Below are 13,419 nucleotides of genomic sequence, written 5' to 3' on the forward strand. Positions count from 1 at the left end.
AATGGCGGGTTTGTTTGAGGGTTCTCTCTTCCTTCAACTGTTGGTAGAAGGTCTTTTGTTTGTCGGTGAAATTTTTCTTTTTGGGTAGAGAGGTTGGAGGTCGTGTTTGAGAGGAAGAGGGGTTGGAAGTACTCGGCCTAGAAGATGTACTCGGCCTTGAGGAGGTACTTGGGCGAGGCTCATTGATGATAACATCGGTTTTTCTTTTCTTGGTGAGTTTCTTTATGTATTTAGACATGTTTGAGAGTTTGAGAAAGGTCACCAACAATGAACAATGAGCAAAACCAATGAACCAAGAATACCACACCCAAATTCACCACTTACTACCAAAATCACCAAACTCCAATTTCACACTTCCTTTCAATCAAAACCAATTCCAAACCAATCAACAACACCAATAATCCAAGAAAAACTCCTTTCAACAATTCAAGAACAACCACAAGACCAATACCAACAATCACAACATACTACCCATATTCCAAAAATCCAACTCACAAGATATCAACCAAAAATGATGAGAATCACTACAAAATCAACAAACAATACAATGTTATGAAAAATCAATCAATAAACATCACCAAATCACAACCAATATCAAGATCAAGCATCAAAAATCATAAAACCAATACTACACTATTCATGCTCATACAATTTTTCAATCTATGCAAAATTATGATATAATTGGCAAAATTAAAGCAAGGATTAGTGATTATACCATAAAAGAAGCAAGATTAACCAACTTAGAGCAAGAAATTTCGACTCCTTACAAAAGCCCCAATTTTCGGCCAACAAGAGTAGGAGAGAGAGTGAGTGAAATTTGGGTCAATTTGTGAGGAATTTTGAGTGTAGGAAGGTTTGTGAGTGATTTTAAGTGAAAATGGAGTGACTTTAGTGAGGATTTGAGAGATTTTTGATGGTGAATAAGGGGGTTAGAGGTGCGCACAAGGGTTTGGAGGAGGGTTATGTGTGAGGAAGATAAGGGGAAGTGATGAAATGAAGGGAAGAAGGAGGAGGAAGAAGATATATTGCACGTCCAGCTATGTGCGGCCGCACAAAACTGGTGTGCGCCCGCACACGCAGACTGTGCGCCCGCACACGCAGGCTGTGCGCCCGCACAAGCCTTGTGTGCGGCCGCACACCCCTGTGCGTCTCCAAATCTTCCTTTTTCTCATATTTTTGATACTTACTGCCTATTTGGGTGCGCACATGAATCATGATGGTGATGAGGAACAACATAGGCAGTAGCTAAAATCATTTTCAAAGACCTCAAAGTTGAAAATTCAGGTGCTCACCACAAAAACTCACTAAGTATCAAATTCCTCCAACTTTTAAAACATGGATTTCCTATCTTACCTCTCTAAAATTCTTACCCTTTTTACCTCAAATTTCGATTAGAATCGAACAAAATATAGTTTGTGCCACGAACACCTTCCATTCTCATTCACCATGCATTCTTGTAGAATTCCAATCCCGCAAAAGTCATCCTAAAAATCCAATCAAGTAGAAAAGTGAAAGAAAAGACAAAGTGATAAAAGAAACCAAAAATAAGAAAATTCAAAAATCAAAAGGAAAAGTTAGAAACTCCGGGTTGCCTCCCGGGAAGCGCTTGCTTAAGGTCCTAAGCTCGACCCTTCCTCAAAATCATGGAGGGTCAAAGAACACCACCTTCTTCAAGGTAGTTGATGGAGCAAAATCTTCTTCAATTTTGAGCAACTTCTCATCGTTGCTTAATGAAACCTTCACAAAATTCTTTTCAAATTCTTCCTTCTCTTTTCTCAATTTCTTTATTTTTCTTAATTTCTTCGAGTCACGGGCCTTTTTCTTCGGCTTGACTCCAACATCCTTAACCATGGAAGCTGTCTCTTCATCTTAAAGCTTGAACCAATTTGGAATCTCAATTTCTTTCTCATCCCGTAGCTTTGGAATTACAATTTCTTCTTCACTAACATCATCAAAACTTGCACAAACATCATTAACAACCTTAAAAGTATTGTTAGTAGAAGAATCAACCATGCACACATCATCAATGGAACGAGAAAGACTAGCACATGCTATATCTTGCACACAAGATAAGGACTCATGCATTTGCTTCAACTTAAAACTTTCTTCTAATTTTCCACATCTCAAAGTGATTCGGCCTCCCTTCACATCTATCAAGGCTCCCGAGGTGGCTAAGAAAGGTCTCCCTAGAATGATTGGAATATGCTCATCTTTCTCAATCTTCAAAACAACAAAATCCACGGGAAAGACAAACTCTCCAATCTTTAGAGGGACATCATCAATTCTCCCCTTAGGAAACTTAATAGAGCGTTCGACCAATTGAAGTGTTATATTAGATGGTTGAAGCTCACCTAGATCAAGCCTCTTGAAAACCGAAAAGGGCATAATACTCACACTAGCCCCTAGGTCACACAAAGCACTCTCAAAAACCATCTTTTTGATTTGGCAAGGGATTGAAAAATTCCCCGGATCTTCCATTTTCTCCGGAAGCTCACCATGGACAAGAGCACTAAAACACTTCCCTCCTTCCATTGAACTACCCTCATCAAAATTTTCCTTCTCCTCTAGTATCTCCTTAAGAAACTTGGAGTACTTAGGCATATCGGGAATTTGCTCGGTAAAGGGTGTGGAATCATGGACTTCCGTAAGAACTTCAAGGAACTTCCCAAATTGCTCATCCATTTTGAATCTCAAGTATTTTTGGGGGTATGGTAGATCGGGAAATCTCTCTACCTCACTCATCTTTTCAACAACACTTTCTTCTTTTTCCTCAACCTCACAATAAATTTCCTTAGACTCAACCCTCTCATCTTCATTCTCTATAGCACCACTCTCATCTTCTCCCTCTTTTGAACAAGAAACTCCCTCACTAAAGTCATTTCCTCCACTAGTGGCAATAGAATACACAGGTTTCTTTGGTTCAACACCTTGGGAAGGCAAAGATGAAGGACTAGCATAATCCTTAATAGTGCTTCCTAATTGGGTTATTTGAGTCTTAAGCATCTTATTGTGAGTCATCATCTCATTGAATTTCTTATCACTAACCGCCATATAGGTGTTAATGATCTTGGTTTGCTTATCAATCAATTCCTCCAAAGTGGTCCTAGGAGAAGAAGGTTGTGAATAGGAATTTTCACCTTGAGTCTTTGAAACAAATCCGGGAGGGGGACCTCTTTGAGCATTGTTTTGAAAATTTCCCCTTCCTTGATTGTTCCAATTACCCCTATTTTGATTTTGACCATAACCTTGATTATGGTTACCACCACCTTGATTATGGTTACCATTACCTTGGTTATGATTTCCATAACCTTGGTTTTGATTACCATAATTTTGGCTTTGATTTTGGCCACTATAACCTTGGTTATGGTTACCACGAGAACCTTGATTCCCTTGGTTCCTATAACCACCACAATGATTATAGTTGTCAAAATTGCCTTGGTTTTGGTAATTCCTATTCCATTGGCCTCTTGGATTATCAAACCTTTGGACATTGTTGTTTGACACAAAATTTACATGCTCACACTCATTGTTGTCAAATTCATCAACACATTCATTATTGCAATTGCTAGAATCATGGTCATATGATCCACATACATCACAAAACAAACATCCCATAGGCATATTATGTGAAGTAGAAGGAGTTTGAGAGTTAGAAGAAGTACCTCTACCCTTAATTTGGGAGGGAAGATTTGAAGCTTGAGAAGAGGAAGAAACACTTTCCAACTTGGCCTTGATTGCCATCATCTCCTTTCCCAAGTTTGTCATTTGAGAGGAAAGATTGTTGATGGCATTGAGATGGTCCACCGAGTACAACGAAGATTGCTTGCTTGAAGAATCTCTTTCCCCATCTTGCCAATATCTATAGTAAGTCACCTCATCCTCTATTATGTCCACAACTTCTTCTTCGGTTTTGTTCATGATTGGACCACCGGCCCCTCCTTCAAGACATGCCTTGCCTTGAGGACTCAAACCACCATAGAAGATTTGGATCAATTGATATGTTGGAATTCCGTGGTGAGGACATTCTCTTTGGTACTCCTTGAATCTTTCCCATGCTTCATAAAGACTCTCATTTGGCTTTTGCTTGAACCCTTGAATTAAAGCCCTTGCCTCCGCCGTTTTATTTTGAGGATAGAAACGGGACAAGAAAGCTTTAGTGACATCATCCCACGTTCTCAATGAATTGGGCTTCACCTCTTTGTCTAGCCATTCCAAAGATCTTCCTATGAGAGAGAAAGGGAACAACTTAAGGCGGATAAATTCTTGAGACACTCCATTAACCTTGATTGTGTTACAATATTTTTCAAACTCCTTAAGATGGTTCAATGGGCTCTCGTTCTTTGCCCCACTATATTGTCTCCTCTCAATTAGGGTGATCATTGCCGGCCTAATTTCAAAATCATTTGCCGGTGTTGTAGGTGGAGCTATGCCGCTCTCGAACCTATATGCACCGGGCACTCCCAATTCTTTCAAGGCAACTCTTGGTTGTTCTCCCATGACTTGCTCTTGTTCAATCTCTTCTTCGCTTGAGGAACTATAATCCAATGTCTTGTTTAGCTACTCTCCTCCTTGAGAGAGTTCTTTCAATCTCCGGATCAAAGGGAACAAAAGAACGATCTCGGGACCTATGCATACAAAACTCAAAGAAAATATAAGTAGCACGGCTACAAGTGTAGCCTAAAGTGTAAAATCTTTTTGTATTTTGCAAATAAAGTGAAATAGACTCAACAACAACATGCACTCAAAGCACCATTCCCCGGCAACGGCGCTATTTTGATGGGATGAAGAACGGTAGGTCGTTGGGCTACCACCCCACCCAATCAAACAAAATTTGTAACTTAACAAACCCCTATTAAGTGTAGTGGTAAGTCAAGGTCGAACCCAAGGGAATGGAGGTCGAATGCACAATGCCTAAGTCAAGCTATTCCGAAGTCAAGTAAAGGGGTTTATGAAGGAAACTAGAGCTAGAGCTAAATGATGCAAGAATTTGTATGAAATCAATCTAAAAGACACTAGGGCAATGGATCCACATGTAATTGTTATGGAAAATGGTAATTTGGGAGGTCAAACCGACTAAGTCAAGTGATAGGAAGGAAGATCAATCATGTATCCAAAAGAGCATACCAAGTTAGTTCACCTAGAGGTCTAACTAGCGTCAACTACGCTAAACACTACCTAGGGAACGTCACAAAGCACCTCAATCGTGAAATTGCAAGTTACTAATCAATGGTCCATATCATAGCAAGCTCACAATGCAATCTAGTGCAATAATCAAAGATGGCCAAACTCCAATCAATCACACACATGCACATGAATTATCAACCAAATTTAATCATATCATCAACTCTATCAATTATCCTAGCTAGAAAACTACTCACTAGCCATGGAAATCAAGATCAAAACTACACTAATCATCAATTTCATCATCAACATAGTTGAAATCAAAGATCAAATCAACATCAATAAAAAAATCAATAAAACTTCAATCAATCATCAAACAATAACATGGAAAACAAATGAAATCAACTAGAATCAAACTTGTATTAAAATCAAGAAGAAGATCCTTACAAAACTTTGATCTAAAGATCAATTACAATGAAGAATTCTTGAACAATCACCAAAAACCATGAGTTTCTCTATCTTCAATCCTTGAGTTTCTCTCTCTAAAATTCTAATCTAATCTAATTCTCTCTAATGAATATCTAATTCTCTCCATAAAAGGAAAGAAATAACTATCAATACAAAGATGAAGTTGGGATTGACGTCCAAAAATAGACCCACGCCAGTGCGGGCGCTTGGAGGAGAGAGAGTGGCGCGCACGGGAACATACCCAGATTGGTGCGCCCGCACGCACCAGGTGTGCGGCCGCACCCGACCAATGTGCGGCCGCACACTCCCTGGGTGCGCCCGCACCTAGCTGGGTTTTCCCCCTTCTTCTCTTTGTCCTAGCTCAAGTGGTGCACACATCCTAGATGATGATGATGGAGGACAAGGTAGGCAGAAACTTTCTTGAATTTCTTGAAGAGTATAAGCCATGAGAAAGGCATATACAAAGCCTTGAAGCATGCCCCTTGGACCTCCCTTTGACTTGAAACTTCTTGCACAAGCTTTAGGCATGAAAATCAATGGAAGACCATGGAGAGGAAGCTCGGGAATCCTTGGACAATCAATCACAACCTACAATCAAAGGATAAAAAGAAGCAAGTAAAAAGGGAAAAATAGCAAGTAAACTAGAAAATGCATAAAATAGAGAAACTAACTACAAAAAGCATGAAATGAAGAAAACTAGAATAAAACTAAGGAAAACTAAAGAAAAGAGAGATAAAATGAAATAGAATTCATCCAAAAAGGGACCAAATGAGTGCCATAAATGTCACTCATCATTGATGTCCATAAAATGCTAGGCATCAGCCTAGATATGGTTGTTCATAAGTTGGCGGTGAACCCAACAATCAAGCATGTTCGGCAAAGAGAAGAGGAATCAAGGTGAAGAGAGGATTCAGGCGGCCGCAACAGAAGTAAAAAAGTTGTTGGATGGTGTAGACACCCATTTATGTCTCCATAAAACAAAACCTAGTGATGAATACCTTTCGCGTCGAACCATAATAGAACAAAGTAAAAGTGTGAAAAGTCAAGTGTTGCGGTTAGTTTTTATTAAATCTTTCTTTCTGTTTTCGAAAACCAACTCTATTTTATGAAAATAGCCAATCCAGTAATGATAAGGCTCCAATAATAGTGTAGTTGGATGGGGCTCGCAAAGAGCTTTCCAACGATATATTATAAGCCCAATTCCGATGAATATTGAGGAAGTTATGGCCAAAATACTAAACTGGGCCCGGTTTGATCCTTACATGCGGCCCAATGATCTAGAGGAGGGCCAAATGTCCATTATCAATCCTAAAGCTATTACGATTGATTATAGTCTTCTACAACTCTCTAGAAGGTTCTCTTAAATCCTGATGGAATTAGGATTGATAATGGTGTTTTCATGGGTTTTACTTGGAACAAAATATTGTTTTATGTAAAATGACGATTTTAGCCTTCGTACGGACTCTACGGATCAATTTTGATCACCAGATGGACTTTGTGTTCAAAGCGCGTCAAAATCCAAGCTGTTGCCAAACGACAGGCTTGTCGCCATGCTACAAGTTAGTTTTGCGGCGACAACGTGGAGTTTTATTCCTTATCAAATTCTACCTATTTCCGGACTATTTTTCTATAAATAGGGTCCCTAGACCTCCGTTTTCAATCATCGATAATCATCAACTCTCATCAAGGATTACTTGATATTCTCTCTCTCTCTTTCTAAATTAGCTTTTACTAAACACAATTCCGCATTCACAAGATCTTGAAACACCTAGCCAAGTTCGAAGTTGCCTTCGCCCTAGACGTAAAAGGTTGATAATTTCTGAGGGTTTGGTCCCAAATCCAGTCTAAACTTTTAAACTCTTTCTTTCAATTCTTTGATTAATATTTTATTGAAGTTTACTAACTTGTGTATTTTGTTATTAGAAAGAGGTACGAGGCTTCAAAGTAAGTAATTTGATTACTCCCTATTTATTTCAATGTAGAAAGCATGCTTAGATTTGATTAATTCCTAGTATCATGTAAGGATGTTATTTATTGATTTCTAGTATCATGTTTAGGGTGCCTTTTATGCTTTCTAATATCATGTTAGTATCGGTCTAAAGCTTTGATCTTTATTATTGTTTAGTGACATGCTAGGGTTTGTTATTAATCTTGTTGGTATCATGCCTAGGATCTTCCTATTATTTTTATGCTTTAGCATTGATATGAAAATTATTATTATTATTATTATTGTTATTATCATGATTATTATTATGTTGCTTGTTATATATTGTTGTTATTGCTTGATCACGCCTTTTATACAGGTTTAAAGGGAATTTGTCCTCGAAATCACGCTTAATAAGATAATTAATAATTTGGTTTAGGTTAATATGATTTTAACTCAAGTGATTGCCAATAATAGTTTTATTTGTGCATTAATATTCAATCAACATAGATAAACAGGTTTAGGGTTAATCTAATGTTTGCATGTTTGTCAGAAAGCGCACATGAATACGAGTAGAATAAAGTAGAGGCCTATTTTATAGGGCGGGTCCTTTCTTTTGTAGATTGGATTCGTACCCTCATCCCCAAACCTTATTTGGTTCAAGACCTTTTAGAGTTGACGATCTCATGGATCATAAAGGGGTCTACCGTTTAGAGTTGAACGGTTTACAAGTTCCTAAAACTTGTTGGCGACTCTTTTGCTCTCTTTTTTGTATTCCCTTTGGACGCCACCATGCTTAAGTGTATGATCATAGTGGAGTTCAAGTTTGGGGTAATGCTTGAAATATTCCCTACAGTTTTTGGCGACTCCATTGGGGAGGATATCTGTTTTAATTCCTAAAATTTAATTTGGCAATGATTTAGAATGAGCGGATGAGACTCGAAAAGTTCTAAGTATTTCATGTGCGTAATTTTAATTAACATTATTGTCATATGCATAAAATAGGTCCTCATTTGATAGACTATCTGAAATGAGGAAAAAACATAGAATTTTTACACGTAGGAAATTTGAGAAATATCTTTCACAACTCGAATCGAAATAATACTGCGAAAACTGGAAAATTCTAAGAACACAGATACCCGCTGAGGCATGTAGGAACTAGCGTCAGAAAACAAGGCTTGTCGCCTGTAAAGTGCTTCTGTCGTCTGGCGCCAAGTTTTTCCAATACCGAGCCAGAACTCTACCTTCTTGTTTTGACAGGTTCTAGCACTATTGGCTCGATTCTATTTCCTGATTGGGTTTTTCTCTCTTTTCTGAAACCCATATGTGCTCTATATATGGACATAACCCTCTGGGGGTTCACGCTCCATCTACCCAATCTAACACTCCTAGCAACGACGGGTACATCCGAGTTGTGAATCCACCAAACCGTTGAAGCAAGTTTTTAACTTGCGGGGTCCCATCTATATGCGTCAACCCATCCAAAGGTAAGGCTTCCGCGCGATGCATTTGGACTCATAACCGTGGACCCTCTTTGACTAATCCATATCCTTGAACTTTAGAGAACTAGAGCCATGGTTAGGTTGCAAACTCATAGTATCATATTGTGACTACTTGACTACTTCTGCATTGCTTATATGTGACTAAACTAACCGTTTGGTTTGACTTGTCTTAATAAACTAACCAATGACTAAAGGACCTTTTTTTAATTGATTAATTTATTAATTTGAACTAATAAATATGCCTTAAATCGAGTCATAGTTTCTTAAAGTAAACCCGGATTTTTATTCCCGTATACTACATAAGTGTCAACTTGTTTTGGTCATAGCCAGAGTTCTAAGAAGAGTTACAAGTCGTATATTATATGGATCTGTAGCCCTAAATTTTATCTTTAAGTTGGTGTTGGTTTTGTCCCAATCAGAGTCACAGATAAAAAGTTATGACTAATATACTACAACCTGTCTAGTTTAATGCATATAGGTGTGGTCTTAACTTAGTCTTTGCTCGAGTCTCGTCATATAGTCTAGTCCCATGGTCAAACACAAGAGTCAAAGCATGTCACTTGCACTCACTAGTCTTAGCATACACTTCGTGTATATGTCACTATGACCATGTCTTGGGTCCGTGCATGAGTCGTTTTTCTGTCATTTGAGTTGAGGGTTCATTCCATTTCTATTCCCTTCCATGTTCTCTTCCCATCCATTGCTTGTTGAATAGAGCTTGAGTCAAAATAATTATTATAAAAAGTTATCCCTAATTTCCCTTTCCACAGCACTTGGTCAAGGAGAGAGGGGCGATTAATCAAGGACAACACCTTTTTTCAAGTACTAAATTTGATAAAAACCAGTTAATCGGAAAAGAAAAGCTAAGAAGATAATGGCAACTCAAGAAGAAGTCAACGAACTTAGGAAGGAAGCGGCTAACATGGTTGAGGTGTTGAAAAATTTATGTTTTCAAATGAATGACCCTGTGAAACAACAACAAATGGAGCTCCTGCAAGAGAGCTTGAGCAAAATATCCAATGACTATAGATTCCAAGGCATTAGCTCACAAGGGGTCTCAGTGGACAAGGAACTTCTTCCGCAAAAGTTCAAGGCCAATGATATCCCTAAGTTCAAGCCAACGGACAATCCCTATTTTCACTTAAAGGCCTTTGAAACTGTAATGAAAATTAAGGGGATTGATAAGAATGCTTTCCACTCTCTATTTTCACTATCTTTAGAAACCGTTTGTCAACATTGGTTCATCTCCCTTGATAACGAGAAGATCTCTACGTGGGATGGAATTAAAAATGCTTTCATTGATAGATATAAGTGTAATATTCAAATTGAGACCGACCATAGACAACTTGAGATGCTAAAGCAAAAAGAAAACGAAGGGTTTACTTCTTTCTTCAACAAATGGAGGGAAACATCCGCTAATATGATTGAAGTCCCTATTGAAATAGAGTCTGTAAGGATGTTCTGAAGGAGTTATGTCTTCGTCGTGTGCAATTACTAGATATATAATTGGATCAAATTATGGAGATAATTAAGTCCAGAGATTTGGGTCGTCGTTTTTCCATAGCTAGAGGCACTTACGATCTTTGGAGTAGTAAAATAGGCCAAAGCCTAATTAGATGGATCCTATAAGGTCACACAAAGGGGCTAGATCGAACATTAGAGGACGAGGCCCATCATGGGCCTCATCACTCTAGGTGGCCAGCTATATAGAGGAATAAGGAGGGTTTGGGGATTCGTGCCCTAGTCTAATTATAATGAGATTATAGATAGACTAGGTGCCTAGGTTTGCAAGTATGCAGTATACTGATCTTTTGATCAAACCCTAATTAGCAAACATGAAACCCAACCCCTCTCAAAGTCCTCTCTCACACAACTCTCTCCTCCTCCTCGGCGCCGGTGGTGTCTCGTGGTGGTGGTGGTTGGTGCGGTGGTCGGTTGTCCGAAAAGGTGGTGATCGCGGTTTTCCTCAATCACTCGACCAATCTAGTATTGGTGGACGGCTCGTTCGAATCTCGTGGACTAAGTAGAGGAGCAACACTTGGGGCTCTATTCTCTCCATGATTTGCCTGTCTAATAGCTTCGTAGAATTCACGCATCAAAGGTATGATTATGTGTCTTGTGTGTTATGCATGCGATTCTTGGTTAGGGTGCTTTATGAATATGATTCATGTTATTTCTGCTGCGTAGTACCTAATAAACTCCTACAGTGGTATCAGTTAGCCTCTTGCATGAATGCGCTAGATCATAATAATACGATTATTTGATGTCCACATTAATTTTATAATTAATTAAGAGGGAGATATTAATTTAATTATGGTTTAATTATTATTTTAATGTGATTAAACTTCTAGAATCGATTAAACATGATTTAATTATGCTCAAATAGCCATGAAGAGGACCGATTTTTAGCCCTAAAGTGTAAGAAATTTTCGAGCCCTAACCCTAATTTACTGAAAAAATTTCGGACCATATTACCCTTAAAATATGATTTTGATGCTTATGTTAGTTGATTACGTTTTAAATTTGTTTCATAATTTTAATTTGATTGATTTATGCATAAAAATATTTTATGTATGATCACAGATTTAATTTTAAGAGTTAGAATTAAATTGGGATTAATTTTATGATAAACCCTAATGTTAAAGTTAAATGTGATTTAGTTTTAATCTTATAAATTGATTTGATTTAATTATGATAAATGTTATTTTAATTAAATTAACAACACAAAAAAAAATTATTTAAGGTCGGCAACCGCGGCTGGGTGGCGCAGCCACGCCGGTTGGCGACCAGGTGGCAGTCCGAGAGGGAGGGTGGGAAGGAAAGAGGTACGAGGTTGCTGTGGGGAGCAGCGTGTAAGCGTTGCACAGCTGCTGCCGCAGCTGCTATTGCTGCTGCTTATGCGACAATGGCTGCCGTTAGGTAGCCAGCCACCGTGGCTAGCCAATGCTAGCCAACCACGGTGGCCTGCAGCCCAGCAGAAGCTACTGCACGCTGCTGCCTTACGGCAGTGGCTGCTGGAAAAAGCAGCCAGCCACCGTGGCTAGCTTCGGCTAGTAAACCACGGTGGCCGGCGTGTGTGGTACGTATTTTTCAAAAAAAAAAATCTGTTTTGAAAAATTATTTCAAGATAATTATGAATTATTTTGGAATAAAATCTTTTTATTTAGGATAAAATCAAATTTTTTAAAAGTTGTAAAATTTGATATTATCTATTTTTAAAGTTAAATTGATAATTATCCTAAATTAAAGTGGTTAATTTTAGATAAAATTGATTTGGATATTCTGAGCATATTCCAAAAGGATAATAATTGATTTATATAATGTGATTATCCATAATTGGATTAGGATATAATTAATTTTAAAATTATTTGATTTGCTAGTAATTAGGATAGAATCTCCTAAATTAGTTAGGATAATCATAGAGGATTAAATATTACTTATTTTTCTAGATTAAAATATGATTTGATTCTATCTCATGACTAAATTGAATATATAATATTTTTATAAACGGTCATGAATAATATATGATATTATCTAATTTTAATTAAAATATAAAATATTTTAGGAAATGCGTTGACTTTATTATGAACATTCAATGTTGTAGTTTAGACAAGCATGTTGAGTGATTTGTTATGTGGCAATTTTATAATATATGATATTATGTTGTCATATATAGACTAGTGTGGCCCATAGATTCTTAAATACGATCTGCGCATCATAATGTATTTTTGTAATCTAAATACGATCTGCGTACCGCTAAGTATTTTTGTAAATTTTATTTAATATAAATAGAATAGTTATTTAAATAGTGTTGGTTCAAAGAAGCCCATGAAGTGAAGGCCCGGAGGAGCAAGGTGGATGGAGATCCAAGATGATTCAAGTGGGAGCATTTTTCATTTCTAGCTTTTCTTAGGACTAGGGGGTCATACTATGTCATGCTTTTATTGCATTAGTAGATTATGCATGTTAGATTTTATTCATGTTGATTGATGATGCGTTAGAGTTCACTAAATAATAACAATATAATACATCTAGGTCCCAGTAATATTGAGGTAGCTTTTTCAATTGAAAACCCGAACGAAACCTTTGACATTTATGATGGGTCATGCATGCCAAAGCTGGGTGTCATATTTATCCTTGGGGAGTGAGGGTAAAACAAATTTTACTATTTTGATTGGTTATACTCAACAAGGTTATCTAAAGAGTTTAGAACCTTGAAGCTAAGGGTAATAATTAAACATGTGATGATTAATTATTCAACCAAGAGTTACAAGAGTTGCAATCAGTAAAGAGTTTACTCACCTTGAAAATGTATTGGTTAATGGTATAAGGCCAAAGTCTGGTCAATTATTGCACAATTAAAGGATCTTGGAATCACTTAAATTTCAATTGGGTTCATTTAAC

The 13,419-nt window shown here is 37.6% G+C and overlaps 1 non-coding gene across 1 annotated transcript; it reads left to right on the forward strand.

Moving 5' to 3' along the window:
• Positions 1 to 4,006: 4,006 nt before the first annotated feature.
• LOC145615785 (small nucleolar RNA R71) lies at positions 4,007 to 4,112 on the forward strand. The gene has a single exon (XR_014107375.1). It is a non-coding gene; the product is annotated as a small nucleolar RNA R71 (small nucleolar RNA).
• Positions 4,113 to 13,419: the final 9,307 nt, after the last annotated feature.

Source organism: Chenopodium album, chromosome 25 (genome assembly GCF_948465745.1).
Source record: "Chenopodium album chromosome 25, dcCheAlbu1.1, whole genome shotgun sequence".
Lineage (NCBI taxonomy): Eukaryota > Viridiplantae > Streptophyta > Magnoliopsida > Caryophyllales > Amaranthaceae > Chenopodium > Chenopodium album.